The following is a 27,436-nucleotide window of genomic DNA, read 5'->3' as shown; positions in this document are numbered from 1 at the left end:
GTAGGACTCCTTATCCATGTAAACGATCATTGTGACATCTGAATTCATTAATTATCTGAAATACACTGCGTGTGCGTGTGATGTTAAATGTTCGAACCAAGGTTAACGGTTAAAGTGTCAGAGAATGGGTGGTGATTTTTTGACGTCCTCCCATGATCTGAAGTGAGCGTGCGTGTTTGTGTTGGTGAAAGTTTAAGAAATGTACAACTGTCGGTTCAGCTCTCTGGTGCTCCCTGCTGGCAGTATCACTATACTGTCCTCATGTTTCACAAAAATAGTTTTGAGAGACGTTGTCAGTTTTTGTATGTTGCTTAAATCCTCCAAAGCGGTTGGCAGTAAACATCAGGTCACGGTACGCCACGGAGTCAATGAGCTCGAGTTGAAAAAGAAAAAGCTTACAGCACCTGGTATTCCCAGGCGGTCTCCCATCCAAGTACTAACCAGGCCCGACCCTGCTTAGCTTCCGAGATCAGACGAGATCGGGCGTGTTCAGGGTGGTATGGCCGTAAGCAATTAGTGCAGGCGCAAAACCAGGTTTTATACAGTAGCACATAAGGAGTGAGAAAGCTGCTGAGGCTCGACGTTACACTCTTACAAAAACAATCATTAGTTAGATATAAACGGCAGTAATTGATTCAGTAGGACTCCTTATCCATGTAAACGATCATTGTGACATCTGAATTCATTAATTATCTGAAATACACTGCGTGTGCGTGTGATGTTAAATGTTTGAACCAAGGTTAACGGTTAAAGTGTCAGAGAATGGGTGGTGATTTTTTGACGTCCTCCCATGATCTGAAGTGAGCGTGCGTGTTTGTGTTGGTGAAAGTTTAAGAAATGTACAACTGTCGGTTCAGCTCTCTGGTGCTCCCTGCTGGCAGTATCACTATACTGTCCTCATGTTTCACAAAAATAGTTTTGAGAGACGTTGTCAGTTTTTGTATGTTGCTTAAATCCTCCAAAGCGGTTGGCAGTAAACATCAGGTCACGGTACGCCACGGTAGGCCACGGAGGCAATGAGCTCGAGTTGAAAAAGAAAAAGCTTACAGCACCTGGTATTCCCAGGCGGTCTCCCATCCAAGTACTAACCAGGCCCGACCCTGCTTAGCTTCCGAGATCAGACGAGATCGGGCGTGTTCAGGGTGGTATGGCCGTAAGCAATAGTGCAGGCGCAAAACCAGGTTTTATACAGTAGCACATAAGGAGTGAGAAAGCTGCTGAGGCTCGACGTTACACTCTTACAAAAACAATCATTAGTTAGATATAAACGGCAGTAATTGATTCAGTAGGACTCCTTATCCATGTAAACGATCATTGTGACATCTGAATTCATTAATTATCTGAAATACACTGCGTGTGCGTGTGATGTTAAATGTTTGAACCAAGGTTAACGGTTAAAGTGTCAGAGAATGGGTGGTGATTTTTTGACGTCCTCCCATGATCTGAAGTGAGCGTGCGTGTTTGTGTTGGTGAAAGTTTAAGAAATGTACAACTGTCGGTTCAGCTCTCTGGTGCTCCCTGCTGGCAGTATCACTATACTGTCCTCATGTTTCACAAAAATAGTTTTGAGAGACGTTGTCAGTTTTTGTATGTTGCTTAAATCCTCCAAAGCGGTTGGCAGTAAACATCAGGTCACGGTACGCCACGGTAGGCCACGGAGGCAATGAGCTCGAGTTGAAAAAGAAAAAGCTTACAGCACCTGGTATTCCCAGGCGGTCTCCCATCCAAGTACTAACCAGGCCCGACCCTGCTTAGCTTCCGAGATCAGACGAGATCGGGCGTGTTCAGGGTGGTATGGCCGTAAGCAATTAGTGCAGGCGCAAAACCAGGTTTTATACAGTAGCACATAAGGAGTGAGAAAGCTGCTGAGGCTCGACGTTACACTTTTACAAAAACAATCATTAGTTAGATATAAACGGCAGTAATTGATTCAGTAGGACTCCTTATCCATGTAAACGATCATTGTGACATCTGAATTCATTAATTATCTGAAATACACTGCGTGTGCGTGTGATGTTAAATGTTTGAACCAAGGTTAACGGTTAAAGTGTCAGAGAATGGGTGGTGATTTTTTGACGTCCTCCCATGATCTGAAGTGAGCGTGCGTGTTTGTGTTGGTGAAAGTTTAAGAAATGTACAACTGTCGGTTCAGCTCTCTGGTGCTCCCTGCTGGCAGTATCACTATACTGTCCTCATGTTTCACAAAAATAGTTTTGAGAGACGTTGTCAGTTTTTGTATGTTGCTTAAATCCTCCAAAGCGGTTGGCAGTAAACATCAGGTCACGGTACGCCACGGAGTCAATGAGCTCGAGTTGAAAAAGAAAAAGCTTACAGCACCTGGTATTCCCAGGCGGTCTCCCATCCAAGTACTAACCAGGCCCGACCCTGCTTAGCTTCCGAGATCAGACGAGATCGGGCGTGTTCAGGGTGGTATGGCCGTAAGCATTAGTGCAGGCGCAAAACCAGGTTTTATACAGTAGCACATAAGGAGTGAGAAAGCTGCTGAGGCTTGACGTTACACTTTTACAAAAACAATCATTAGTTAGATATAAACGGCAGTAATTGATTCAGTAGGACTCCTTATCCATGTAAACGATCATTGTGACATCTGAATTCATTAATTATCTGAAATACACTGCGTGTGCGTGTGATGTTAAATGTTTGAACCAAGGTTAACGGTTAAAGTGTCAGAGAATGGGTGGTGATTTTTTGACGTCCTCCCATGATCTGAAGTGAGCGTGCGTGTTTGTGTTGGTGAAAGTTTAAGAAATGTACAACTGTCGGTTCAGCTCTCTGGTGCTCCCTGCTGGCAGTATCACTATACTGTCCTCATGTTTCACAAAAATAGTTTTGAGAGACGTTGTCAGTTTTTGTATGTTGCTTAAATCCTCCAAAGCGGTTGGCAGTAAACATCAGGTCACGGTACGCCACGGTAGGCCACGGAGTCAATGAGCTCGAGTTGAAAAAGAAAATGCTTACAGCACCTGGTATTCCCAGGCGGTCACCCATCCAAGTACTAACCAGGCCCGACCCTGCTTAGCTACCGAGTTCAGACGAGATCGTGCGTGTTCAGGGTTGTATGGCCGTATGCAATTAGTGCAGGCGCAAAACCAGGTTTTATACAGTAGCACATAAGGAGTGAGAAAGCTGCTGAGGCTCAACGTTACACTTTTACAAAAACAATCATCAGTTAGATATAAACGGCAGTAATTGATTCAGTAGGACTCCTTATCCATGTAAACGATCATTGTGACATCTGAATTCATTAATTATCTGAAATACACTGCGTGTGCGTGTGATGTTAAATGTTTGAACCAAGGTTAACGGTTAAAGTGTCAGAGAATGGGTGGTGATTTTTTGACGTCCTCCCATGATCTGAAGTGAGCGTGCGTGTTTGTGTTGGTGAAAGTTTAAGAAATGTACAACTGTCGGTTCAGCTCTCTGGTGCTCCCTGCTGGCAGTATCACTATACTGTCCTCATGTTTCACAAATATAGTTTTGAGAGACGTTGTCAGTTTTTGTATGTTGCTTAAATCCTCCAAAGCGTTTGGCAGTAAACATCAGGTCACGGTACGCCACGGTAGGCCACGGAGGCAATGAGCTCGAGTTGAAAAAGAAAAAGCTTACAGCACCTGGTATTCCCAGGCGGTCTCCCATCCAAGTACTAACCAGGCCCGACCCTGCTTAGCTTCCGAGATCAGACGAGATCGGGCGTGTTCAGGGTGGTATGGCCGTAAGCAATTAGTGCAGGCGCAAAACCAGGTTTTATACAGTAGCACATAAGGAGTGAGAAAGCTGCTGAGGCTCGACGTTACACTTTTACAAAAACAATCATTAGTTAGATATAAACGGCAGTAATTGATTCAGTAGGACTCCTTATCCATGTAAACGATCATTGTGACATCTGAATTCATTAATTATCTGAAATACACTGCGTGTGCGTGTGATGTTAAATGTTTGAACCAAGGTTAACGGTTAAAGTGTCAGAGAATGGGTGGTGATTTTTTGACGTCCTCCCATGATCTGAAGTGAGCGTGCGTGTTTGTGTTGGTGAAAGTTTAAGAAATGTACAACTGTCGGTTCAGCTCTCTGGTGCTCCCTGCTGGCAGTATCACTATACTGTCCTCATGTTTCACAAAAATAGTTTTGAGAGACGTTGTCAGTTTTTGTATGTTGCTTAAATCCTCCAAAGCGGTTGGCAGTAAACATCAGGTCACGGTACGCCACGGTAGGCCACGGAGGCAATGAGCTCGAGTTGAAAAAGAAAAAGCTTACAGCACCTGGTATTCCCAGGCGGTCTCCCATCCAAGTACTAACCAGGCCCGACCCTGCTTAGCTTCCGAGATCAAACGAGATCGGGCGTGTTCAGGGTGGTATGGCCGTAAGCAATTAGTGCAGGCGCAAAACCAGGTTTTATACAGTAGCACATAAGGAGTGAGAAAGCTGCTGAGGCTCGACGTTACACTCTTACAAAAACAATCATTAGTTAGATATAAACGCAGTAATTGATTCAGTAGGACTCCTTATCCATGTAAACGATCATTGTGACATCTGAATTCATTAATTATCTGAAATACACTGCGTGTGCGTGTGATGTTAAATGTTTGAACCAAGGTTAACGGTTAAAGTGTCAGAGAATGGGTGGTGATTTTTTGACGTCCTCCCATGATCTGAAGTGAGCGTGCGTGTTTGTGTTGGTGAAAGTTTAAGAAATGTACAACTGTCGGTTCAGCTCTCTGGTGCTCCCTGCTGGCAGTATCACTATACTGTCCTCATGTTTCACGAAAATAGTTTTGAGAGACGTTGTCAGTTTTTGTATGTTGCTTAAATCCTCCAAAGCGGTTGGCAGTAAACATCAGGTCACGGTACGCCACGGAGTCAATGAGCTCGAGTTGAAAAAGAAAAAGCTTACAGCACCTGGTATTCCCAGGCGGTCTCCCATCCAAGTACTAACCAGGCCCGACCCTGCTTAGCTTCCGAGATCAAGCGAGATCGGGCGTGTTCAGGGTGGTATGGCCGTAAGCAATTAGTGCAGGCGCAAAACCAGGTTTTATACAGTAGCACATAAGGAGTGAGAAAGCTGCTGAGGCTCGACGTTACACTCTTACAAAAACAATCATTAGTTAGATATAAACGGCAGTAATTGATTCAGTAGGACTCCTTATCCATGTAAACGATCATTGTGACATCTGAATTCATTAATTATCTGAAATACACTGCGTGTGCGTGTGATGTTAAATGTTTGAACCAAGGTTAACGGTTAAAGTGTCAGAGAATGGGTGGTGATTTTTTGACGTCCTCCCATGATCTGAAGTGAGCGTGCGTGTTTGTGTTGGTGAAAGTTTAAGAAATGTACAACTGTCGGTTCAGCTCTCTGGTGCTCCCTGCTGGCAGTATCACTATACTGTCCTCATGTTTCACAAAAATAGTTTTGAGAGACGTTGTCAGTTTTTGTATGTTGCTTAAATCCTCCAAAGCGGTTGGCAGTAAACATCAGGTCACGGTACGCCACGGTAGGCCACGGAGTCAATGAGCTCGAGTTGAAAAAGAAAATGCTTACAGCACCTGGTATTCCCAGGTGGTCTCCCATCCAAGTACTAACCAGGCCCGACCTTGCTTAGCTTCCGAGATCAGACGAGATCGGGCGTGTTTTTTTTTTTTTTTTTTTTTTTTTTATTAAAATTCCGTATTTACAGTAATTTACAATCTTTTACGGTCATAACCAAACACAGTATGACACACAGAAGACATACAGACAGTTGATAATCACAAATGTACGCAACAATCATATAGAGAGGTTAACCCTAATCATACACAACAAACATTTGCGTCGGAGTGGTCTGCCAGGTCTTAACAAGCAGGAAAAACAATGCCCACACTACACACTAAATCGTAACGTCCCTGATTCCGTTACCATGACTAAAGTGCTGTTCCTAACAAAATACTTGTGAAAATCCTCCCCTTCCCATCATTCAGAACCTCCTTCACATTCCCAACCACATCCTCCTTTACAAGTATTGCCACACCACACGATCTTGCCGTCCCACAATTGACGAATAACAGTCCCCTCCATTTCTCCTTGATTTCTGGCATTTTAGCCTGTGTCCAGTTTGTTTCCTGCAGCACTAAAATATCGGATTTAAAATTGATTAACACCTCATCAAACTTCGCCATATTGTTAAGACCGTTGATATTAATTGATGTGAGTGTGACCATTGAAATCAAAAGACACAGAGTGGGTATTACTGTTAAAATCATTTTTTTTTTTTACGTACCCCTTTCTTTTTCAAGTTCCTCTGTTCCTCATCGGAATCAACCCCTCTCCTGCGTCTGACCCTGGGCGCCCTCTCCCTACAAACACCCAACGCCTCATTCCCAGACTTATTCTCCCTCTCCCTTCCATCAGCCAGTGTGGGGGGGGAAATTATAGGCGCCATACCACGCCAATGAGACGCGTCGGCTGTAGCCTCAATAGTCACAGCACAAGACCCCCAGGCTGCATCTTCCTCTACTGTAGGCCACCCGGGCGCCTGTAAAGAGAGGAGCCCCGCTTGAGAGCTCCTGCCCCCCCCCAACCCTGTGCCCCCATCTCCCCCTGATGCCGGGGCCATTGACACAACCAAATCCACTTCTAGGCTAGCCCCCGTGCCATGTCCCGCCTCGTTCCCCAACTGTCCAGACCCCCGCGGCACCTTGGCTACGCCCTCCGCTGGTGTAGGGTGCCCAGATGCCGGTAGAGAGGAAAGCTCTCCTTGAGAGCTTTGCCCCCCGGGCAACCCCATGCCCCCCACACCCGGGTCCTTCAGCACAACCTGTAGCTGACTGTCCAAGACTGTCTCCCCGTCAGACAGCTCCCCGTGCTCCATCTCCTCTTCCGCACTCTCTTCCCCTCCACTTTCCTCACTCTCCAACGATACAGCCCTTGAGTCTGGGTCAACTGAGAGGGCACCCCCTCCCACCTGCTCCTCCTTACACACACAATTTCCCTTTCTATTACCACACTCTCTGCATTTAATCACAGCCACACACTCCCTTGCATAGTGTCCCTGCTTCCCGCACTTCCGACAGAGGAAGTCAGGACAGTCCCTCACTATATGTCCAGGCTGGATGCACAATCTACACACCTTTAATTGTCTGTCATGGATGACTCGGAAATATTCAGCACCCTTTTCAGTGTCAAAACGTGTGGACCAAGGCAAGGACCGTACTTCCTTGTTAAACTTCACCTTAACAAACCGTGTACCCTCACATATGGTCATCCCAGGCCACTTCCTCCTTGCAATCGGCGAAACTGCCTCCACACCCCAGTCCGCAAGCTTCTTCAGAATCTCCTCATCCGTAATGTACACTGGTAGACTCATAAAGGACACCACCATCTCATCTGCAGTCAAGTCTTTTGCGACGACGCTGGTCCCCCTTATCCTAAAACCATCCAACAATCGCCTCTTCCCGTTGGGGTGATTCATCGTTACTTCATATTGGTTCAATGAGAGGTAGCGACATCCCAAGACCAATCCACATACACTCTGCATCGCCCTTAGCATCTCCATCATCGGGATTTTCTCCTCTCCCACAAGCTCCACAGCCACAGACAACTCCCTGCAGTAGCTCGGGCCACCATCCGCAACCTTGTCCTCCTTCTCTCTTGTTGCTCTCTCCGCAGTCACCGGTCTCCCGCCTAGTACGTCCTCCGATGTCCTCTTCGCCACACAACCACCATCCGTCACCGCAGCAGGAGCCGTGTTCCGTTCCATGCCGTCTTCCATTCGAGTTTTCGAAACCGCGTGAGACATCGAAAAAAAACCGAACTAAAGTATACTAATACTCCCCCAAACAGCAAGCTGTCGGGGGAATAAACGACTAGACGCAAAACTAACCAAAAAAATATCTATAAATACTTGATTTACCACCAAAAGAATCCTCGCTCCAACACCGTCCTCCTCTCACCACTCAAGCACACCAAACACTTCCTCAATGGGCGTATCACTTCCTCAATGGGCGTGTTCAGGGTGGTATGGCCGTAAGCAATTAGTGCAGGCGCAAAACCAGGTTTTATACAGTAGCACATAAGGAGTGAGAAAGCTGCTGAGGCTCGACGTTACACTCTTACAAAAACAATCATTAGTTAGATATAAACGGCAGTAATTGATTCAGTAGGACTCCTTATCCATGTAAACGATCATTGTGACATCTGAATTCATTAATTATCTGAAATACACTGCGTGTGCATGTGATGTTAAATGTTGGAACCAAGGTTAACGGTTAAAGTGTCAGAGAATGGGTGGTGATTTTTTGACGTCCTCCCATGATCTGAAGTGAGCGTGCGTGTTTGTGTTGGTGAAAGTTTAAGAAATGTACAACTGTCGGTTCAGCTCTCTGGTGCTCCCTGCTGGCAGTATCACTATACTGTCCTCATGTTTCACAAAAATAGTTTTGAGAGACGTTGTCAGTTTTTGTATGTTGCTTAAATCCTCCAAAGCGGTTGGCAGTAAACATCAGGTCACGGTACGCCACGGTAGGCCACGGAGGCAATGAGCTCGAGTTGAAAAAGAAAAAGCTTACAGCACCTGGTATTCCCAGGCGGTCTCCCATCCAGGTACTAACCAGGCCCGACCCTGCTTAGCTTCCGAGATCAGACGAGATCGGGAGTGTTCAGGGTGGTATGGCCGTAAGCAATTAGTGCAGGCGCAAAACCAGGTTTTATACAGTAGCACATAAGGAGTGAGAAAGCTGCTGAGGCTCGACGTTACACTTTTACAAAAACAATCATTAGTTAGATATAAACGGCAGTAATTGATTCAGTAGGACTCCTTATCCATGTAAACGATCATTGTGACATCTGAATTCATTAATTATCTGAAATACACTGCGTGTGCGTGTGATGTTAAATGTTTGAACCAAGGTTAACGGTTAAAGTGTCAGAGAATGGGTGGTGATTTTTTGACGTCCTCCCATGATCTGAAGTGAGCGTGCGTGTTTGTGTTGGTGAAAGTTTAAGAAATGTACAACTGTCGGTTCAGCTCTCTGGTGCTCCCTGCTGGCAGTATCACTATACTGTCCTCATGTTTCACAAAAATAGTTTTGAGAGACGTTGTCAGTTTTTGTATGTTGCTTAAATCCTCCAAAGCGGTTGGCAGTAAACATCAGGTCACGGTACGCCACGCTGGGCCACGGAGGCAATGAGCTCGAGTTGAAAAAGAAAAAGCTTACAGCACCTGGTATTCCCAGGCGGTCTCCCATCCAAGTACTAACCAGGCCTGACCCTGCTTAGCTTCCGAGATCAGACGAGATCGGGCAGTGTTCAGGGTGGTATGGCCGTAAGCAATTAGTGCAGGCGCAAAACCAGGTTTTATACAGTAGCACATAAGGAGTGAGAAAGCTGCTGAGGCTCGACGTTACACTCTTACAAAAACAATCATTAGTTAGATATAAACGGCAGTAATTGATTCAGTAGGACTCCTTATCCATGTAAACGATCATTGTGACATCTGAATTCATTAATTATCTGAAATACACTGCGTGTGCATGTGATGTTAAATGTTGGAACCAAGGTTAACGGTTAAAGTGTCAGAGAATGGGTGGTGATTTTTTGACGTCCTCCCATGATCTGAAGTGAGCGTGCGTGTTTGTGTTGGTGAAAGTTTAAGAAATGTACAACTGTCGGTTCAGCTCTCTGGTGCTCCCTGCTGGCAGTATCACTATACTGTCCTCATGTTTCACAAAAATAGTTTTGAGAGACGTTGTCAGTTTTTGTATGTTGCTTAAATCCTCCAAAGCGGTTGGCAGTAAACATCAGGTCACGGTACGCCACGGTAGGCCACGGAGGCAATGAGCTCGAGTTGAAAAAGAAAAAGCTTACCGCACCTGGTATTCCCAGGCGGTCTCCCAGGCGGTCTCCCATCCAAGTACGACCCTGCTTAGCTCCCGAGTTCAGACGAGATCGGGCGTGTTTTTGTTTTTTTTTCTTTTGGTGACACCCGTCACTTCTTACAGCAACCTGGGCTTCTGAGGAGGTCTCCCATCCAAGTACTAACCAGGCCCGACCCTGCTTAGCTACCGCGATCAAATGAGATCGGGCGTGTTCAGGGTGGTATGGCCGTAAGCAAATAGTGCAGGCGCAAAACCAGGTTTTATACAGTAGCACATAAGGAGTGAGAAAGCTGCTGAGGCTCGACGTTACACTCTTACAAAAACAATCATTAGTTAGATATAAACGGCAGTAATTGATTCAGTAGGACTCCTTATCCATGTAAACGATCATTGTGACATCTGAATTCATTAATTATCTGAAATACACTGCGTGTGCGTGTGATGTTAAATGTTCGAACCAAGGTTAACGGTTAAAGTGTCAGAGAATGGGTGGTGATTTTTTGACGTCCTCCCATGATCTGAAGTGAGCGTGCGTGTTTGTGTTGGTGAAAGTTTAAGAAATGTACAACTGTCGGTTCAGCTCTCTGGTGCTCCCTGCTGGCAGTATCACTATACTGTCCTCATGTTTCACAAAAATAGTTTTGAGAGACGTTGTCAGTTTTGTATGTTGCTTAAATCCTCCAAAGCGGTTGGCAGTAAACATCAGGTCACGGTACGCCACGGAGTCAATGAGCTCGAGTTGAAAAAGAAAAAGCTTACAGCACCTGGTATTCCCAGGCGGTCTCCCATCCAAGTACTAACCAGGCCCGACCCTGCTTAACTTCCGAGATCAGACAATATCGGGCGTGTTCAGGGTGGTATGGCCGTAAGCAATTAATGCAGGCGCAAAACCAGGTTTTATACAGTAGCACATAAGGAGTGAGAAAGCTGCTGAGGCTCGACGTTACACTCTTACAAAAACAATCATTAGTTAGATATAAACGGCAGTAATTGATTCAGTAGGACTCCTTATCCATGTAAACGATCATTGTGACATCTGAATTCATTAATTATCTGAAATACACTGCGTGTGCGTGTGATGTTAAATGTTTGAACCAAGGTTAACGGTTAAAGTGTCAGAGAATGGGTGGTGATTTTTTGACGTCCTCCCATGATCTGAAGTGAGCGTGCGTGTTTGTGTTGGTGAAAGTTTAAGAAATGTACAACTGTCGGTTCAGCTCTCTGGTGCTCCCTGCTGGCAGTATCACTATACTGTCCTCATGTTTCACAAAAATAGTTTTGAGAGACGTTGTCAGTTTTTGTATGTTGCTTAAATCCTCCAAAGCGGTTGGCAGTAAACATCAGGTCACGGTACGCCACGGTAGGCCACGGAGTCAATGAGCTCGAGTTGAAAAAGAAAAAGCTTACAGCACCTGGTATTCCCAGGCGGTCTCCCATCCAAGTACTAACCAGGCCCGACCCTGCTTAGCTTCCGAGATCAGACGAGATCGGGCGTGTTCAGGGTGGTATGGCCGTAAGCAATTAGTGCAGGCGCAAAACCAGGTTTTATACAGTAGCACATAAGGAGTGAGAAAGCTGCTGAGGCTCGACGTTACACTTTTACAAAAACAATCATTAGTTAGATATAAACGGCAGTAATTGATTCAGTAGGACTCCTTATCCATGTAAACGATCATTGTGACATCTGAATTCATTAATTATCTGAAATACACTGCGTGTGCGTGTGATGTTAAATGTTTGAACCAAGGTTAACGGTTAAAGTGTCAGAGAATGGGTGGTGATTTTTGACGTCCTCCCATGATCTGAAGTGAGCGTGCGTGTTTGTGTTGGTGAAAGTTTAAGAAATGTACAACTGTCGGTTCAGCTCTCTGGTGCTCCCTGCTGGCAGTATCACTATACTGTCCTCATGTTTCACAAAAATAGTTTTGAGAGACGTTGTCAGTTTTTGTATGTTGCTTAAATCCTCCAAAGCGGTTGGCAGTAAACATCAGGTCACGGTACGCCACGGAGTCAATGAGCTCGAGTTGAAAAAGAAAAAGCTTACAGCACCTGGTATTCCCAGGCGGTCTCCCATCCAAGTACTAACCAGGCCCGACCCTGCTTAGCTTCCGAGATCAGACGAGATCGGGCGTGTTCAGGGTGGTATGGCCGTAAGCAATTAGTGCAGGCGCAAAACCAGGTTTTATACAGTAGCACATAAGGAGTGAGAAAGCTGCTGAGGCTCGACGTTACACTCTTACAAAAACAATCATTAGTTAGATATAAACGGCAGTAATTGATTCAGTAGGACTCCTTATCCATGTAAACGATCATTGTGACATCTGAATTCATTAATTATCTGAAATACACTGCGTGTGCGTGTGATGTTAAATGTTTGAACCAAGGTTAACGGTTAAAGTGTCAGAGAATGGGTGGTGATTTTTTGACGTCCTCCCATGATCTGAAGTGAGCGTGCGTGTTTGTGTTGGTGAAAGTTTAAGAAATGTACAACTGTCGGTTCAGCTCTCTGGTGCTCCCTGCTGGCAGTATCACTATACTGTCCTCATGTTTCACAAAAATAGTTTTGAGAGACGTTGTCAGTTTTTGTATGTTGCTTAAATCCTCCAAAGCGGTTGGCAGTAAACATCAGGTCACGGTACGCCACGGTAGGCCACGGAGTCAATGAGCTCGAGTTGAAAAAGAAAAAGCTTACAGCACCTGGTATTCCCAGGCGGTCTCCCATCCAAGTACTAACCAGGCCCGACCCTGCTTAGCTTCCGAGATCAGACGAGATCGGGCGTGTTCAGGGTGGTATGGCCGTAAGCAATTAGTGCAGGCGCAAAACCAGGTTTTATACAGTAGCACATAAGGAGTGAGAAAGCTGCTGAGGCTCGACGTTACACTCTTACAAAAACAATCATTAGTTAGATATAAACGGCAGTAATTGATTCAGTAGGACTCCTTATCCATGTAAACGATCATTGTGACATCTGAATTCATTAATTATCTGAAATACACTGCGTGTGCGTGTGATGTTAAATGTTTGAACCAAGGTTAACGGTTAAAGTGTCAGAGAATGGGTGGTGATTTTTTGACGTCCTCCCATGATCTGAAGTGAGCGTGCGTGTTTGTGTTGGTGAAAGTTTAAGAAATGTACAACTGTCGGTTCAGCTCTCTGGTGCTCCCTGCTGGCAGTATCACTATACTGTCCTCATGTTTCACAAAAATAGTTTTGAGAGACGTTGTCAGTTTTTGTATGTTGCTTAAATCCTCCAAAGCGGTTGGCAGTAAACATCAGGTCACGGTACGCCACGGTAGGCCACGGAGGCAATGAGCTCGAGTTGAAAAAGAAAAAGCTTACAGCACCTGGTATTCCCAGGCGGTCTCCCATCCAAGTACTAACCAGGCCCGACCCTGCTTAGCTTCCGAGATCAGACGAGATCGGGCGTGTTCAGGGTGGTATGGCCGTAAGCAATTAGTGCAGGCGCAAAACCAGGTTTTATACAGTAGCACATAAGGAGTGAGAAAGCTGCTGAGGCTCGACGTTACACTTTTACAAAAACAATCATTAGTTAGATATAAACGGCAGTAATTGATTCAGTAGGACTCCTTATCCATGTAAACGATCATTGTGACATCTGAATTCATTAATTATCTGAAATACACTGCGTGTGCGTGTGATGTTAAATGTTTGAACCAAGGTTAACGGTTAAAGTGTCAGAGAATGGGTGGTGATTTTTTGACGTCCTCCCATGATCTGAAGTGAGCGTGCGTGTTTGTGTTGGTGAAAGTTTAAGAAATGTACAACTGTCGGTTCAGCTCTCTGGTGCTCCCTGCTGGCAGTATCACTATACTGTCCTCATGTTTCACAAAAATAGTTTTGAGAGACGTTGTCAGTTTTTGTATGTTGCTTAAATCCTCCAAAGCGGTTGGCAGTAAACATCAGGTCACGGTACGCCACGGTAGGCCACGGAGTCAATGAGCTCGAGTTGAAAAAGAAAAAGCTTACAGCACCTGGTATTCCCAGGCGGTCTCCCATCCAAGTACTAACCAGGCCCGACCCTGCTTAGCTTCCGAGATCAGACGAGATCGGGCGTGTTCAGGGTGGTATGGCCGTAAGCAATTAGTGCAGGCGCAAAACCAGGTTTTATACAGTAGCACATAAGGAGTGAGAAAGCTGCTGAGGCTCGACGTTACACTTTTACAAAAACAATCATTAGTTAGATATAAACGGCAGTAATTGATTCAGTAGGACTCCTTATCCATGTAAACGATCATTGTGACATCTGAATTCATTAATTATCTGAAATACACTGCGTGTGCGTGTGATGTTAAATGTTTGAACCAAGGTTAACGGTTAAAGTGTCAGAGAATGGGTGGTGATTTTTTGACGTCCTCCCATGATCTGAAGTGAGCGTGCGTGTTTGTGTTGGTGAAAGTTTAAGAAATGTACAACTGTCGGTTCAGCTCTCTGGTGCTCCCTGCTGGCAGTATCACTATACTGTCCTCATGTTTCACAAAAATAGTTTTGAGAGACGTTGTCAGTTTTTGTATGTTGCTTAAATCCTCCAAAGCGGTTGGCAGTAAACATCAGGTCACGGTACGCCACGGTAGGCCACGGAGGCAATGAGCTCGAGTTGAAAAAGAAAAAGCTTACAGCACCTGGTATTCCCAGGCGGTCTCCCATCCAAGTACTAACCAGGCCCGACCCTGCTTAGCTTCCGAGATCAGACGAGATCGGGCGTGTTCCCATCCAAGTACTAACCAGGCCCGACCCTGCTTAGCTTCCGAGATCAGACGAGATCGGGCGTGTTCAGGGTGGTATGGCCGTAAGCAATTAGTGCAGGCGCAAAACCAGGTTTTATACAGTAGCACATAAGGAGTGAGAAAGCTGCTGAGGCTCGACGTACACTTTACAAAAACAATCATTAGTTAGATATAAACGGCAGTAATTGATTCAGTAGGACTCCTTATCCATGTAAACGATCATTGTGACATCTGAATTCATTAATTATCTGAAATACACTGCGTGTGCGTGTGATGTTAAATGTTTGAACCAAGGTTAACGGTTAAAGTGTCAGAGAATGGGTGGTGATTTTTTGACGTCCTCCCATGATCTGAAGTGAGCGTGCGTGTTTGTGTTGGTGAAAGTTTAAGAAATGTACAACTGTCGGTTCAGCTCTCTGGTGCTCCCTGCTGGCAGTATCACTATACTGTCCTCATGTTTCACAAAAATAGTTTTGAGAGACGTTGTCAGTTTTTGTATGTTGCTTAAATCCTCCAAAGCGGTTGGCAGTAAACATCAGGTCACGGTACGCCACGGTAGGCCACGGAGTCAATGAGCTCGAGTTGAAAAAGAAAAAGCTTACAGCACCTGGTATTCCCAGGCGGTCTCCCATCCAAGTACTAACCAGGCCCGACCCTGCTTAGCTTCCGAGATCAGACGAGATCGGGCGTGTTCAGGGTGGTATGGCCGTAAGCAATTAGTGCAGGCGCAAAACCAGGTTTTATACAGTAGCACATAAGGAGTGAGAAAGCTGCTGAGGCTCGACGTTACACTTTTACAAAAACAATCATTAGTTAGATATAAACGGCAGTAATTGATTCAGTAGGACTCCTTATCCATGTAAACGATCATTGTGACATCTGAATTCATTAATTATCTGAAATACACTGCGTGTGCGTGTGATGTTAAATGTTTGAACCAAGGTTAACGGTTAAAGTGTCAGAGAATGGGTGGTGATTTTTTGACGTCCTCCCATGATCTGAAGTGAGCGTGCGTGTTTGTGTTGGTGAAAGTTTAAGAAATGTACAACTGTCGGTTCAGCTCTCTGGTGCTCCCTGCTGGCAGTATCACTATACTGTCCTCATGTTTCACAAAAATAGTTTTGAGAGACGTTGTCAGTTTTTGTATGTTGCTTAAATCCTCCAAAGCGGTTGGCAGTAAACATCAGGTCACGGTACGCCACGGTAGGCCACGGAGTCAATGAGCTCGAGTTGAAAAAGAAAAAGCTTACAGCACCTGGTATTCCCAGGCGGTCTCCCATCCAAGTACTAACCAGGCCCGACCCTGCTTAGCTTCCGAGATCAGACGAGATCGGGCGTGTTCAGGGTGGTATGGCCGTAAGCAATTAGTGCAGGCGCAAAACCAGGTTTTATACAGTAGCACATAAGGAGTGAGAAAGCTGCTGAGGCTCGACGTTACACTTTTACAAAAACAATCATTAGTTAGATATAAACGGCAGTAATTGATTCAGTAGGACTCCTTATCCATGTAAACGATCATTGTGACATCTGAATTCATTAATTATCTGAAATACACTGCGTGTGCGTGTGATGTTAAATGTTTGAACCAAGGTTAACGGTTAAAGTGTCAGAGAATGGGTGGTGATTTTTTGACGTCCTCCCATGATCTGAAGTGAGCGTGCGTGTTTGTGTTGGTGAAAGTTTAAGAAATGTACAACTGTCGGTTCAGCTCTCTGGTGCTCCCTGCTGGCAGTATCACTATACTGTCCTCATGTTTCACAAAAATAGTTTTGAGAGACGTTGTCAGTTTTTGTATGTTGCTTAAATCCTCCAAAGCGGTTGGCAGTAAACATCAGGTCACGGTACGCCACGGTAGGCCACGGAGTCAATGAGCTCGAGTTGAAAAAGAAAAAGCTTACAGCACCTGGTATTCCCAGGCGGTCTCCCATCCAAGTACTAACCAGGCCCGACCCTGCTTAGCTTCCGAGATCAGACGAGATCGGGCGTGTTCAGGGTGGTATGGCCGTAAGCAATTAGTGCAGGCGCAAAACCAGGTTTTATACAGTAGCACATAAGGAGTGAGAAAGCTGCTGAGGCTCGACGTTACACTTTTACAAAAACAATCATTAGTTAGATATAAACGGCAGTAATTGATTCAGTAGGACTCCTTATCCATGTAAACGATCATTGTGACATCTGAATTCATTAATTATCTGAAATACACTGCGTGTGCGTGTGATGTTAAATGTTTGAACCAAGGTTAACGGTTAAAGTGTCAGAGAATGGGTGGTGATTTTTTGACGTCCTCCCATGATCTGAAGTGAGCGTGCGTGTTTGTGTTGGTGAAAGTTTAAGAAATGTACAACTGTCGGTTCAGCTCTCTGGTGCTCCCTGCTGGCAGTATCACTATACTGTCCTCATGTTTCACAAAAATAGTTTTGAGAGACGTTGTCAGTTTTTGTATGTTGCTTAAATCCTCCAAAGCGGTTGGCAGTAAACATCAGGTCACGGTACGCCACGGTAGGCCACGGAGGCAATGAGCTCGAGTTGAAAAAGAAAAAGCTTACAGCACCTGGTATTCCCAGGCGGTCTCCCATCCAAGTACTAACCAGGCCCGACCCTGCTTAGCTTCCGAGATCAGACGAGATCGGGCGTGTTCAGGGTGGTATGGCCGTAAGCAATTAGTGCAGGCGCAAAACCAGGTTTTATACAGTAGCACATAAGGAGTGAGAAAGCTGCTGAGGCTCGACGTTACACTTTTACAAAAACAATCATTAGTTAGATATAAACGGCAGTAATTGATTCAGTAGGACTCCTTATCCATGTAAACGATCATTGTGACATCTGAATTCATTAATTATCTGAAATACACTGCGTGTGCGTGTGATGTTAAATGTTTGAACCAAGGTTAACGGTTAAAGTGTCAGAGAATGGGTGGTGATTTTTTGACGTCCTCCCATGATCTGAAGTGAGCGTGCGTGTTTGTGTTGGTGAAAGTTTAAGAAATGTACAACTGTCGGTTCAGCTCTCTGGTGCTCCCTGCTGGCAGTATCACTATACTGTCCTCATGTTTCACAAAAATAGTTTTGAGAGACGTTGTCAGTTTTTGTATGTTGCTTAAATCCTCCAAAGCGGTTGGCAGTAAACATCAGGTCACGGTACGCCACGGAGTCAATGAGCTCGAGTTGAAAAAGAAAAAGCTTACAGCACCTGGTATTCCCAGGCGGTCTCCCATCCAAGTACTAACCAGGCCCGACCCTGCTTAGCTTCCGAGATCAGACGAGATCGGGCGTGTTCAGGGTGGTATGGCCGTAAGCAATTAGTGCAGGCGCAAAACCAGGTTTTATACAGTAGCACATAAGGAGTGAGAAAGCTGCTGAGGCTCGACGTTACACTTTACAAAAACAATCATTAGTTAGATATAAACGGCAGTAATTGATTCAGTAGGACTCCTTATCCATGTAAACGATCATTGTGACATCTGAATTCATTAATTATCTGAAATACACTGCGTGTGCGTGTGATGTTAAATGTTTGAACCAAGGTTAACGGTTAAAGTGTCAGAGAATGGGTGGTGATTTTTTGACGTCCTCCCATGATCTGAAGTGAGCGTGCGTGTTTGTGTTGGTGAAAGTTTAAGAAATGTACAACTGTCGGTTCAGCTCTCTGGTGCTCCCTGCTGGCAGTATCACTATACTGTCCTCATGTTTCACAAAAATAGTTTTGAGAGACGTTGTCAGTTTTTGTATGTTGCTTAAATCCTCCAAAGCGGTTGGCAGTAAACATCAGGTCACGGTACGCCACGGTAGGCCACGGAGTCAATGAGCTCGAGTTGAAAAAGAAAAAGCTTACAGCACCTGGTATTCCCAGGCGGTCTCCCATCCAAGTACTAACCAGGCCCGACCCTGCTTAGCTTCCGAGATCAGACGAGATCGGGCGTGTTCAGGGTGGTATGGCCGTAAGCAATTAGTGCAGGCGCAAAACCAGGTTTTATACAGTAGCACATAAGGAGTGAGAAAGCTGCTGAGGCTCGACGTTACACTTTACAAAAACAATCATTAGTTAGATATAAACGGCAGTAATTGATTCAGTAGGACTCCTTATCCATGTAAACGATCATTGTGACATCTGAATTCATTAATTATCTGAAATACACTGCGTGTGCGTGTGATGTTAAATGTTTGAACCAAGGTTAACGGTTAAAGTGTCAGAGAATGGGTGGTGATTTTTTGACGTCCTCCCATGATCTGAAGTGAGCGTGCGTGTTTGTGTTGGTGAAAGTTTAAGAAATGTACAACTGTCGGTTCAGCTCTCTGGTGCTCCCTGCTGGCAGTATCACTATACTGTCCTCATGTTTCACAAAAATAGTTTTGAGAGACGTTGTCAGTTTTTGTATGTTGCTTAAATCCTCCAAAGCGGTTGGCAGTAAACATCAGGTCACGGTACGCCACGGTAGGCCACGGAGTCAATGAGCTCGAGTTGAAAAAGAAAAAGCTTACAGCACCTGGTATTCCCAGGCGGTCTCCCATCCAAGTACTAACCAGGCCCGACCCTGCTTAGCTTCCGAGATCAGACGAGATCGGGCGTGTTCAGGGTGGTATGGCCGTAAGCAATTAGTGCAGGCGCAAAACCAGGTTTTATACAGTAGCACATAAGGAGTGAGAAAGCTGCTGAGGCTCGACGTTACACTTTTACAAAAACAATCATTAGTTAGATATAAACGGCAGTAATTGATTCAGTAGGACTCCTTATCCATGTAAACGATCATTGTGACATCTGAATTCATTAATTATCTGAAATACACTGCGTGTGCGTGTGATGTTAAATGTTTGAACCAAGGTTAACGGTTAAAGTGTCAGAGAATGGGTGGTGATTTTTTGACGTCCTCCCATGATCTGAAGTGAGCGTGCGTGTTTGTGTTGGTGAAAGTTTAAGAAATGTACAACTGTCGGTTCAGCTCTCTGGTGCTCCCTGCTGGCAGTATCACTATACTGTCCTCATGTTTCACAAAAATAGTTTTGAGAGACGTTGTCAGTTTTTGTATGTTGCTTAAATCCTCCAAAGCGGTTGGCAGTAAACATCAGGTCACGGTACGCCACGGTAGGCCACGGAGTCAATGAGCTCGAGTTGAAAAAGAAAAGCTTACAGCACCTGGTATTCCCAGGCGGTCTCCCATCCAAGTACTAACCAGGCCCGACCCTGCTTAGCTTCCGAGATCAGACGAGATCGGGCGTGTTCAGGGTGGTATGGCCGTAAGCAATTAGTGCAGGCGCAAAACCAGGTTTTATACAGTAGCACATAAGGAGTGAGAAAGCTGCTGAGGCTCGACGTTACACTTTTACAAAAACAATCATTAGTTAGATATAAACGGCAGTAATTGATTCAGTAGGACTCCTTATCCATGTAAACGATCATTGTGACATCTGAATTCATTAATTATCTGAAATACACTGCGTGTGCGTGTGATGTTAAATGTTTGAACCAAGGTTAACGGTTAAAGTGTCAGAGAATGGGTGGTGATTTTTTGACGTCCTCCCATGATCTGAAGTGAGCGTGCGTGTTTGTGTTGGTGAAAGTTTAAGAAATGTACAACTGTCGGTTCAGCTCTCTGGTGCTCCCTGCTGGCAGTATCACTATACTGTCCTCATGTTTCACAAAAATAGTTTTGAGAGACGTTGTCAGTTTTTGTATGTTGCTTAAATCCTCCAAAGCGGTTGGCAGTAAACATCAGGTCACGGTACGCCACGGTAGGCCACGGAGTCAATGAGCTCGAGTTGAAAAAGAAAAAGCTTACAGCACCTGGTATTCCCAGGCGGTCTCCCATCCAAGTACTAACCAGGCCCGACCCTGCTTAGCTTCCGAGATCAGACGAGATCGGGCGTGTTCAGGGTGGTATGGCCGTAAGCAATTAGTGCAGGCGCAAAACCAGGTTTTATACAGTAGCACATAAGGAGTGAGAAAGCTGCTGAGGCTCGACGTTACACTTTTACAAAAACAATCATTAGTTAGATATAAACGGCAGTAATTGATTCAGTAGGACTCCTTATCCATGTAAACGATCATTGTGACATCTGAATTCATTAATTATCTGAAATACACTGCGTGTGCGTGTGATGTTAAATGTTTGAACCAAGGTTAACGGTTAAAGTGTCAGAGAATGGGTGGTGATTTTTTGACGTCCTCCCATGATCTGAAGTGAGCGTGCGTGTTTGTGTTGGTGAAAGTTTAAGAAATGTACAACTGTCGGTTCAGCTCTCTGGTGCTCCCTGCTGGCAGTATCACTATACTGTCCTCATGTTTCACAAAAATAGTTTTGAGAGACGTTGTCAGTTTTTGTATGTTGCTTAAATCCTCCAAAGCGGTTGGCAGTAAACATCAGGTCACGGTACGCCACGGTAGGCCACGGAGGCAATGAGCTCGAGTTGAAAAAGAAAAAGCTTACAGCACCTGGTATTCCCAGGCGGTCTCCCATCCAAGTACTAACCAGGCCCGACCCTGCTTAGCTTCCGAGATCAGACGAGATCGGGCGTGTTCAGGGTGGTATGGCCGTAAGCAATTAGTGCAGGCGCAAAACCAGGTTTTATACAGTAGCACATAAGGAGTGAGAAAGCTGCTGAGGCTCGACGTTACACTTTTACAAAAACAATCATTAGTTAGATATAAACGGCAGTAATTGATTCAGTAGGACTCCTTATCCATGTAAACGATCATTGTGACATCTGAATTCATTAATTATCTGAAATACACTGCGTGTGCGTGTGATGTTAAATGTTTGAACCAAGGTTAACGGTTAAAGTGTCAGAGAATGGGTGGTGATTTTTTGACGTCCTCCCATGATCTGAAGTGAGCGTGCGTGTTTGTGTTGGTGAAAGTTTAAGAAATGTACAACTGTCGGTTCAGCTCTCTGGTGCTCCCTGCTGGCAGTATCACTATACTGTCCTCATGTTTCACAAAAATAGTTTTGAGAGACGTTGTCAGTTTTTGTATGTTGCTTAAATCCTCCAAAGCGGTTGGCAGTAAACATCAGGTCACGGTACGCCACGGAGTCAATGAGCTCGAGTTGAAAAAGAAAAAGCTTACAGCACCTGGTATTCCCAGGCGGTCTCCCATCCAAGTACTAACCAGGCCCGACCCTGCTTAGCTTCCGAGATCAGACGAGATCGGGCGTGTTCAGGGTGGTATGGCCGTAAGCAATTAGTGCAGGCGCAAAACCAGGTTTTATACAGTAGCACATAAGGAGTGAGAAAGCTGCTGAGGCTCGACGTTACACTTTTACAAAAACAATCATTAGTTAGATATAAACGGCAGTAATTGATTCAGTAGGACTCCTTATCCATGTAAACGATCATTGTGACATCTGAATTCATTAATTATCTGAAATACACTGCGTGTGCGTGTGATGTTAAATGTTTGAACCAAGGTTAACGGTTAAAGTGTCAGAGAATGGGTGGTGATTTTTTGACGTCCTCCCATGATCTGAAGTGAGCGTGCGTGTTTGTGTTGGTGAAAGTTTAAGAAATGTACAACTGTCGGTTCAGCTCTCTGGTGCTCCCTGCTGGCAGTATCACTATACTGTCCTCATGTTTCACAAAAATAGTTTTGAGAGACGTTGTCAGTTTTTGTATGTTGCTTAAATCCTCCAAAGCGGTTGGCAGTAAACATCAGGTCACGGTACGCCACGGTAGGCCACGGAGGCAATGAGCTCGAGTTGAAAAAGAAAAAGCTTACAGCACCTGGTATTCCCAGGCGGTCTCCCATCCAAGTACTAACCAGGCCCGACCCTGCTTAGCTTCCGAGATCAGACGAGATCGGGCGTGTTTTTTTTTTTTTTTTTTTTTTTTTTTTATTAAAATTCCGTATTTACAGTAATTTACAATCTTTTACGGTCATAACCAAACACAGTATGACACACAGAAGACATACAGACAGTTGATAATCACAAATGTACGCAACAATCATATAGAGAGGTTAACCCTAATCATACACAACAAACATTTGCGTCGGAGTGGTCTGCCAGGTCTTAACAAGCAGGAAAAACAATGCCCACACTACACACTAAATCCTAACGTCCCTGATTCCGTTACCATGACTAAAGTGCTGTTCCTAACAAAATACTTGTGAAAATCCTCCCCTTCCCATCATTCAGAACCTCCTTCACATTCCCAACCACATCCTCCTTTACAAGTATTGCCACACCACACGATCTTGCCGTCCCACAATTGACGAATAACAGTCCCCTCCATTTCTCCTTGATTTCTGGCATTTTAGCCTGTGTCCAGTTTGTTTCCTGCAGCACTAAAATATCGGATTTAAAATTGATTAACACCTCATCAAACTTCGCCATATTGTTAAGACCGTTGATATTAATTGATGTGAGTGTGACCATTGAAATCAAAAGACACAGAGTGGGTATTACTGTTAAAATCATTTTTTTTTTTTACGTACCCCTTTCTTTTTCAAGTTCCTCTGTTCCTCATCGGAATCAACCCCTCTCCTGCGTCTGACCCTGGGCGCCCTCTCCCTACAAACACCCAACGCCTCATTCCCAGACTTATTCTCCCTCTCCCTTCCATCAGCCAGTGTGGGGGGGGAAATTATAGGCGCCATACCACGCCAATGAGACGCGTCGGCTGTAGCCTCAATAGTCACAGCACAAGACCCCCAGGCTGCATCTTCCTCTACTGTAGGCCACCCGGGCGCCTGTAAAGAGAGGAGCCCCGCTTGAGAGCTCCTGCCCCCCCCCAACCCTGTGCCCCCATCTCCCCCTGATGCCGGGGCCATTGACACAACCAAATCCACTTCTAGGCTAGCCCCCGTGCCATGTCCCGCCTCGTTCCCCAACTGTCCAGACCCCCGCGGCACCTTGGCTACGCCCTCCGCTGGTGTAGGGTGCCCAGATGCCGGTAGAGAGGAAAGCTCTCCTTGAGAGCTTTGCCCCCCGGGCAACCCCATGCCCCCCACACCCGGGTCCTTCAGCACAACCTGTAGCTGACTGTCCAAGACTGTCTCCCCGTCAGACAGCTCCCCGTGCTCCATCTCCTCTTCCGCACTCTCTTCCCCTCCACTTTCCTCACTCTCCAACGATACAGCCCTTGAGTCTGGGTCAACTGAGAGGGCACCCCCTCCCACCTGCTCCTCCTTACACACACAATTTCCCTTTCTATTACCACACTCTCTGCATTTAATCACAGCCACACACTCCCTTGCATAGTGTCCCTGCTTCCCGCACTTCCGACAGAGGAAGTCAGGACAGTCCCTCACTATATGTCCAGGCTGGATGCACAATCTACACACCTTTAATTGTCTGTCATGGATGACTCGGAAATATTCAGCACCCTTTTCAGTGTCAAAACGTGTGGACCAAGGCAAGGACCGTACTTCCTTGTTAAACTTCACCTTAACAAACCGTGTACCCTCACATATGGTCATCCCAGGCCACTTCCTCCTTGCAATCGGCGAAACTGCCTCCACACCCCAGTCCGCAAGCTTCTTCAGAATCTCCTCATCCGTAATGTACACTGGTAGACTCATAAAGGACACCACCATCTCATCTGCAGTCAAGTCTTTTGCGACGACGCTGGTCCCCCTTATCCTAAAACCATCCAACAATCGCCTCTTCCCGTTGGGGTGATTCATCGTTACTTCATATTGGTTCAATGAGAGGTAGCGACATCCCAAGACCAATCCACATACACTCTGCATCGCCCTTAGCATCTCCATCATCGGGATTTTCTCCTCTCCCACAAGCTCCACAGCCACAGACAACTCCCTGCAGTAGCTCGGGCCACCATCCGCAACCTTGTCCTCCTTCTCTCTTGTTGCTCTCTCCGCAGTCACCGGTCTCCCGCCTAGTACGTCCTCCGATGTCCTCTTCGCCACACAACCACCATCCGTCACCGCAGCAGGAGCCGTGTTCCGTTCCATGCCGTCTTCCATTCGAGTTTTCGAAACCGCGTGAGACATCGAAAAAAAACCGAACTAAAGTATACTAATACTCCCCCAAACAGCAAGCTGTCGGGGGAATAAACGACTAGACGCAAAACTAACCAAAAAAATATCTATAAATACTTGATTTACCACCAAAAGAATCCTCGCTCCAACACCGTCCTCCTCTCACCACTCAAGCACACCAAACACTTCCTCAATGGGCGTATCACTTCCTCAATGGGCGTGTTCAGGGTGGTATGGCCGTAAGCAATTAGTGCAGGCGCAAAACCAGGTTTTATACAGTAGCACATAAGGAGTGAGAAAGCTGCTGAGGCTCGACGTTACACTTTTACAAAAACAATCATTAGTTAGATATAAACGGCAGTAATTGATTCAGTAGGACTCCTTATCCATGTAAACGATCATTGTGACATCTGAATTCATTAATTATCTGAAATACACTGCGTGTGCGTGTGATGTTAAATGTTTGAACCAAGGTTAACGGTTAAAGTGTCAGAGAATGGGTGGTGATTTTTTGACGTCCTCCCATGATCTGAAGTGAGCGTGCGTGTTTGTGTTGGTGAAAGTTTAAGAAATGTACAACTGTCGGTTCAGCTCTCTGGTGCTCCCTGCTGGCAGTATCACTATACTGTCCTCATGTTTCACAAAAATAGTTTTGAGAGACGTTGTCAGTTTTTGTATGTTGCTTAAATCCTCCAAAGCGGTTGGCAGTAAACATCAGGTCACGGTACGCCACGGTAGGCCACGGAGTCAATGAGCTCGAGTTGAAAAAGAAAAAGCTTACAGCACCTGGTATTCCCAGGCGGTCTCCCATCCAAGTACTAACCAGGCCCGACCCTGCTTAGCTTCCGAGATCAGACGAGATCGGGCGTGTTCAGGGTGGTATGGCCGTAAGCAATTAGTGCAGGCGCAAAACCAGGTTTTATACAGTAGCACATAAGGAGTGAGAAAGCTGCTGAGGCTCGACGTTACACTCTTACAAAAACAATCATTAGTTAGATATAAACGGCAGTAATTGATTCAGTAGGACTCCTTATCCATGTAAACGATCATTGTGACATCTGAATTCATTAATTATCTGAAATACACTGCGTGTGCGTGTGATGTTAAATGTTTGAACCAAGGTTAACGGTTAAAGTGTCAGAGAATGGGTGGTGATTTTTTGACGTCCTCCCATGATCTGAAGTGAGCGTGCGTGTTTGTGTTGGTGAAAGTTTAAGAAATGTACAACTGTCGGTTCAGCTCTCTGGTGCTCCCTGCTGGCAGTATCACTATACTGTCCTCATGTTTCACAAAAATAGTTTTGAGAGACGTTGTCAGTTTTTGTATGTTGCTTAAATCCTCCAAAGCGGTTGGCAGTAAACATCAGGTCACGGTACGCCACGGTAGGCCACGGAGGCAATGAGCTCGAGTTGAAAAAGAAAAAGCTTACAGCACCTGGTATTCCCAGGCGGTCTCCCAGCCAAGTACTAACCAGGCCCGACCCTGCTTAGCTTCCGAAGATCAGACGAGATCGGGCGTGTTCAGGGTGGTATGGCCGTAAGCAATTAGTGCAGGCGCAAAACCAGGTTTTATACAGTAGCACATAAGGAGTGAGAAAGCTGCTGAGGCTCGACGTTACACTTTTACAAAAACAATCATTAGTTAGATATAAACGGCAGTAATTGATTCAGTAGGACTCCTTATCCATGTAAACGATCATTGTGACATCTGAATTCATTAATTATCTGAAATACACTGCGTGTGCGTGTGATGTTAAATGTTTGAACCAAGGTTAACGGTTAAAGTGTCAGAGAATGGGTGGTGATTTTTTGACGTCCTCCCATGATCTGAAGTGAGCGTGCGTGTTTGTGTTGGTGAAAGTTTAAGAAATGTACAACTGTCGGTTCAGCTCTCTGGTGCTCCCTGCTGGCAGTATCACTATACTGTCCTCATGTTTCACAAAAATAGTTTTGAGAGACGTTGTCAGTTTTTGTATGTTGCTTAAATCCTCCAAAGCGGTTGGCAGTAAACATCAGGTCACGGTACGCCACGCTGGGCCACGGAGGCAATGAGCTCGAGTTGAAAAAGAAAAAGCTTACAGCACCTGGTATTCCCAGGCTGTCTCCCATCCAAGTACTAACCAGGCCCTGACCCTGCTTAGCTTTCCGAGATCAGACGAGATCGGGCATGTTCAGGGTGGTATGGCCGTAAGCAATTAGTGCAGGCGCAAAACCAGGTTTTATACAGTAGCACATAAGGAGTGAGAAAGCTGCTGAGGCTCGACGTTACACTCTTACAAAAACAATCATTAGTTAGATATAAACGGCAGTAATTGATTCAGTAGGACTCCTTATCCATGTAAACGATCATTGTGACATCTGAATTCATTAATTATCTGAAATACACTGCGTGTGCGTGTGATGTTAAATGTTTGAACCAAGGTTAACGGTTAAAGTGTCAGAGAATGGGTGGTGATTTTTTGACGTCCTCCCATGATCTGAAGTGAGCGTGCGTGTTTGTGTTGGTGAAAGTTTAAGAAATGTACAACTGTCGGTTCAGCTCTCTGGTGCTCCCTGCTGGCAGTATCACTATACTGTCCTCATGTTTCACAAAAATAGTTTTGAGAGACGTTGTCAGTTTTTGTATGTTGCTTAAATCCTCCAAAGCGGTTGGCAGTAAACATCAGGTCACGGTACGCCACGGTAGGCCACGGAGTCAATGAGCTCGAGTTGAAAAAGAAAAAGCTTACAGCACCTGGTATTCCCAGGCGGTCTCCCACTACTAACCAGGCCCGACCCTGCTTAGCTTCCGAGATCAGACGAGATCGGGCGTGTTCAGGGTGGTATGGCCGTAAGCAATTAGTACAGGCGCAAAACCAGGTTTTATACAGTAGCAGATAAGGAGTGAGAAA

General features: G+C 45.4%; 32 non-coding genes across 32 annotated transcripts; all 32 read right to left on the bottom strand.

The window, feature by feature from the left end:
• Positions 1–392: 392 nt before the first annotated feature.
• Positions 393–511, bottom strand: LOC130398673 (5S ribosomal RNA). The gene has a single exon (XR_008901231.1). It is a non-coding gene; the product is annotated as a 5S ribosomal RNA (ribosomal RNA).
• Positions 512–1,040: 529 nt separating this feature from the next.
• LOC130398672 (5S ribosomal RNA) lies at positions 1,041–1,159 on the bottom strand. Its single transcript, XR_008901230.1, has one exon. It is a non-coding gene; the product is annotated as a 5S ribosomal RNA (ribosomal RNA).
• A 528-nt stretch (positions 1,160–1,687) lies between these two features.
• On the bottom strand, positions 1,688–1,806 carry LOC130398670 (5S ribosomal RNA). The gene has a single exon (XR_008901229.1). It is a non-coding gene; the product is annotated as a 5S ribosomal RNA (ribosomal RNA).
• Positions 1,807–2,325: 519 nt separating this feature from the next.
• On the bottom strand, positions 2,326–2,444 carry LOC130398669 (5S ribosomal RNA). Its single transcript, XR_008901228.1, has one exon. It is a non-coding gene; the product is annotated as a 5S ribosomal RNA (ribosomal RNA).
• A 528-nt stretch (positions 2,445–2,972) lies between these two features.
• Positions 2,973–3,091, bottom strand: LOC130395440 (5S ribosomal RNA). The gene has a single exon (XR_008898496.1). It is a non-coding gene; the product is annotated as a 5S ribosomal RNA (ribosomal RNA).
• A 529-nt stretch (positions 3,092–3,620) lies between these two features.
• On the bottom strand, positions 3,621–3,739 carry LOC130398668 (5S ribosomal RNA). The gene has a single exon (XR_008901227.1). It is a non-coding gene; the product is annotated as a 5S ribosomal RNA (ribosomal RNA).
• Positions 3,740–4,268: 529 nt separating this feature from the next.
• LOC130399669 (5S ribosomal RNA) lies at positions 4,269–4,387 on the bottom strand. The gene has a single exon (XR_008902172.1). It is a non-coding gene; the product is annotated as a 5S ribosomal RNA (ribosomal RNA).
• A 518-nt stretch (positions 4,388–4,905) lies between these two features.
• LOC130400642 (5S ribosomal RNA) lies at positions 4,906–5,024 on the bottom strand. Its single transcript, XR_008903120.1, has one exon. It is a non-coding gene; the product is annotated as a 5S ribosomal RNA (ribosomal RNA).
• A 3,531-nt stretch (positions 5,025–8,555) lies between these two features.
• LOC130399627 (5S ribosomal RNA) lies at positions 8,556–8,674 on the bottom strand. Its single transcript, XR_008902131.1, has one exon. It is a non-coding gene; the product is annotated as a 5S ribosomal RNA (ribosomal RNA).
• Positions 8,675–9,203: 529 nt separating this feature from the next.
• LOC130394768 (5S ribosomal RNA) lies at positions 9,204–9,323 on the bottom strand. The gene has a single exon (XR_008897894.1). It is a non-coding gene; the product is annotated as a 5S ribosomal RNA (ribosomal RNA).
• A 661-nt stretch (positions 9,324–9,984) lies between these two features.
• Positions 9,985–10,104, bottom strand: LOC130395701 (5S ribosomal RNA). The gene has a single exon (XR_008898726.1). It is a non-coding gene; the product is annotated as a 5S ribosomal RNA (ribosomal RNA).
• Positions 10,105–10,622: 518 nt separating this feature from the next.
• LOC130394553 (5S ribosomal RNA) lies at positions 10,623–10,741 on the bottom strand. The gene has a single exon (XR_008897700.1). It is a non-coding gene; the product is annotated as a 5S ribosomal RNA (ribosomal RNA).
• Positions 10,742–11,270: 529 nt separating this feature from the next.
• LOC130398667 (5S ribosomal RNA) lies at positions 11,271–11,389 on the bottom strand. The gene has a single exon (XR_008901226.1). It is a non-coding gene; the product is annotated as a 5S ribosomal RNA (ribosomal RNA).
• Positions 11,390–11,907: 518 nt separating this feature from the next.
• LOC130398666 (5S ribosomal RNA) lies at positions 11,908–12,026 on the bottom strand. The gene has a single exon (XR_008901225.1). It is a non-coding gene; the product is annotated as a 5S ribosomal RNA (ribosomal RNA).
• A 529-nt stretch (positions 12,027–12,555) lies between these two features.
• Positions 12,556–12,674, bottom strand: LOC130398665 (5S ribosomal RNA). The gene has a single exon (XR_008901224.1). It is a non-coding gene; the product is annotated as a 5S ribosomal RNA (ribosomal RNA).
• Positions 12,675–13,203: 529 nt separating this feature from the next.
• Positions 13,204–13,322, bottom strand: LOC130398664 (5S ribosomal RNA). The gene has a single exon (XR_008901223.1). It is a non-coding gene; the product is annotated as a 5S ribosomal RNA (ribosomal RNA).
• A 529-nt stretch (positions 13,323–13,851) lies between these two features.
• Positions 13,852–13,970, bottom strand: LOC130398663 (5S ribosomal RNA). Its single transcript, XR_008901222.1, has one exon. It is a non-coding gene; the product is annotated as a 5S ribosomal RNA (ribosomal RNA).
• Positions 13,971–15,211: 1,241 nt separating this feature from the next.
• On the bottom strand, positions 15,212–15,330 carry LOC130398661 (5S ribosomal RNA). Its single transcript, XR_008901220.1, has one exon. It is a non-coding gene; the product is annotated as a 5S ribosomal RNA (ribosomal RNA).
• A 529-nt stretch (positions 15,331–15,859) lies between these two features.
• LOC130398660 (5S ribosomal RNA) lies at positions 15,860–15,978 on the bottom strand. Its single transcript, XR_008901219.1, has one exon. It is a non-coding gene; the product is annotated as a 5S ribosomal RNA (ribosomal RNA).
• A 529-nt stretch (positions 15,979–16,507) lies between these two features.
• LOC130398659 (5S ribosomal RNA) lies at positions 16,508–16,626 on the bottom strand. Its single transcript, XR_008901218.1, has one exon. It is a non-coding gene; the product is annotated as a 5S ribosomal RNA (ribosomal RNA).
• A 529-nt stretch (positions 16,627–17,155) lies between these two features.
• On the bottom strand, positions 17,156–17,274 carry LOC130398658 (5S ribosomal RNA). The gene has a single exon (XR_008901217.1). It is a non-coding gene; the product is annotated as a 5S ribosomal RNA (ribosomal RNA).
• A 519-nt stretch (positions 17,275–17,793) lies between these two features.
• On the bottom strand, positions 17,794–17,912 carry LOC130398657 (5S ribosomal RNA). Its single transcript, XR_008901216.1, has one exon. It is a non-coding gene; the product is annotated as a 5S ribosomal RNA (ribosomal RNA).
• Positions 17,913–18,440: 528 nt separating this feature from the next.
• On the bottom strand, positions 18,441–18,559 carry LOC130398656 (5S ribosomal RNA). Its single transcript, XR_008901215.1, has one exon. It is a non-coding gene; the product is annotated as a 5S ribosomal RNA (ribosomal RNA).
• Positions 18,560–19,087: 528 nt separating this feature from the next.
• On the bottom strand, positions 19,088–19,206 carry LOC130398654 (5S ribosomal RNA). The gene has a single exon (XR_008901214.1). It is a non-coding gene; the product is annotated as a 5S ribosomal RNA (ribosomal RNA).
• Positions 19,207–19,734: 528 nt separating this feature from the next.
• LOC130398653 (5S ribosomal RNA) lies at positions 19,735–19,853 on the bottom strand. Its single transcript, XR_008901213.1, has one exon. It is a non-coding gene; the product is annotated as a 5S ribosomal RNA (ribosomal RNA).
• A 529-nt stretch (positions 19,854–20,382) lies between these two features.
• Positions 20,383–20,501, bottom strand: LOC130398652 (5S ribosomal RNA). Its single transcript, XR_008901212.1, has one exon. It is a non-coding gene; the product is annotated as a 5S ribosomal RNA (ribosomal RNA).
• A 529-nt stretch (positions 20,502–21,030) lies between these two features.
• LOC130398651 (5S ribosomal RNA) lies at positions 21,031–21,149 on the bottom strand. Its single transcript, XR_008901211.1, has one exon. It is a non-coding gene; the product is annotated as a 5S ribosomal RNA (ribosomal RNA).
• A 519-nt stretch (positions 21,150–21,668) lies between these two features.
• Positions 21,669–21,787, bottom strand: LOC130398649 (5S ribosomal RNA). Its single transcript, XR_008901209.1, has one exon. It is a non-coding gene; the product is annotated as a 5S ribosomal RNA (ribosomal RNA).
• Positions 21,788–25,320: 3,533 nt separating this feature from the next.
• Positions 25,321–25,439, bottom strand: LOC130398648 (5S ribosomal RNA). Its single transcript, XR_008901208.1, has one exon. It is a non-coding gene; the product is annotated as a 5S ribosomal RNA (ribosomal RNA).
• A 529-nt stretch (positions 25,440–25,968) lies between these two features.
• Positions 25,969–26,088, bottom strand: LOC130394796 (5S ribosomal RNA). Its single transcript, XR_008897919.1, has one exon. It is a non-coding gene; the product is annotated as a 5S ribosomal RNA (ribosomal RNA).
• Positions 26,089–26,617: 529 nt separating this feature from the next.
• On the bottom strand, positions 26,618–26,738 carry LOC130395911 (5S ribosomal RNA). The gene has a single exon (XR_008898906.1). It is a non-coding gene; the product is annotated as a 5S ribosomal RNA (ribosomal RNA).
• A 529-nt stretch (positions 26,739–27,267) lies between these two features.
• LOC130395524 (5S ribosomal RNA) lies at positions 27,268–27,381 on the bottom strand. The gene has a single exon (XR_008898572.1). It is a non-coding gene; the product is annotated as a 5S ribosomal RNA (ribosomal RNA).
• Positions 27,382–27,436: the final 55 nt, after the last annotated feature.

The sequence above is a fragment of the Gadus chalcogrammus genome, chromosome 12, assembly GCF_026213295.1.
Source record: "Gadus chalcogrammus isolate NIFS_2021 chromosome 12, NIFS_Gcha_1.0, whole genome shotgun sequence".
Lineage (NCBI taxonomy): Eukaryota > Metazoa > Chordata > Actinopteri > Gadiformes > Gadidae > Gadus > Gadus chalcogrammus.
Note: the sequence above shows the minus strand (reverse complement) of the source record. Positions and strands in the feature narration are given on the sequence as shown.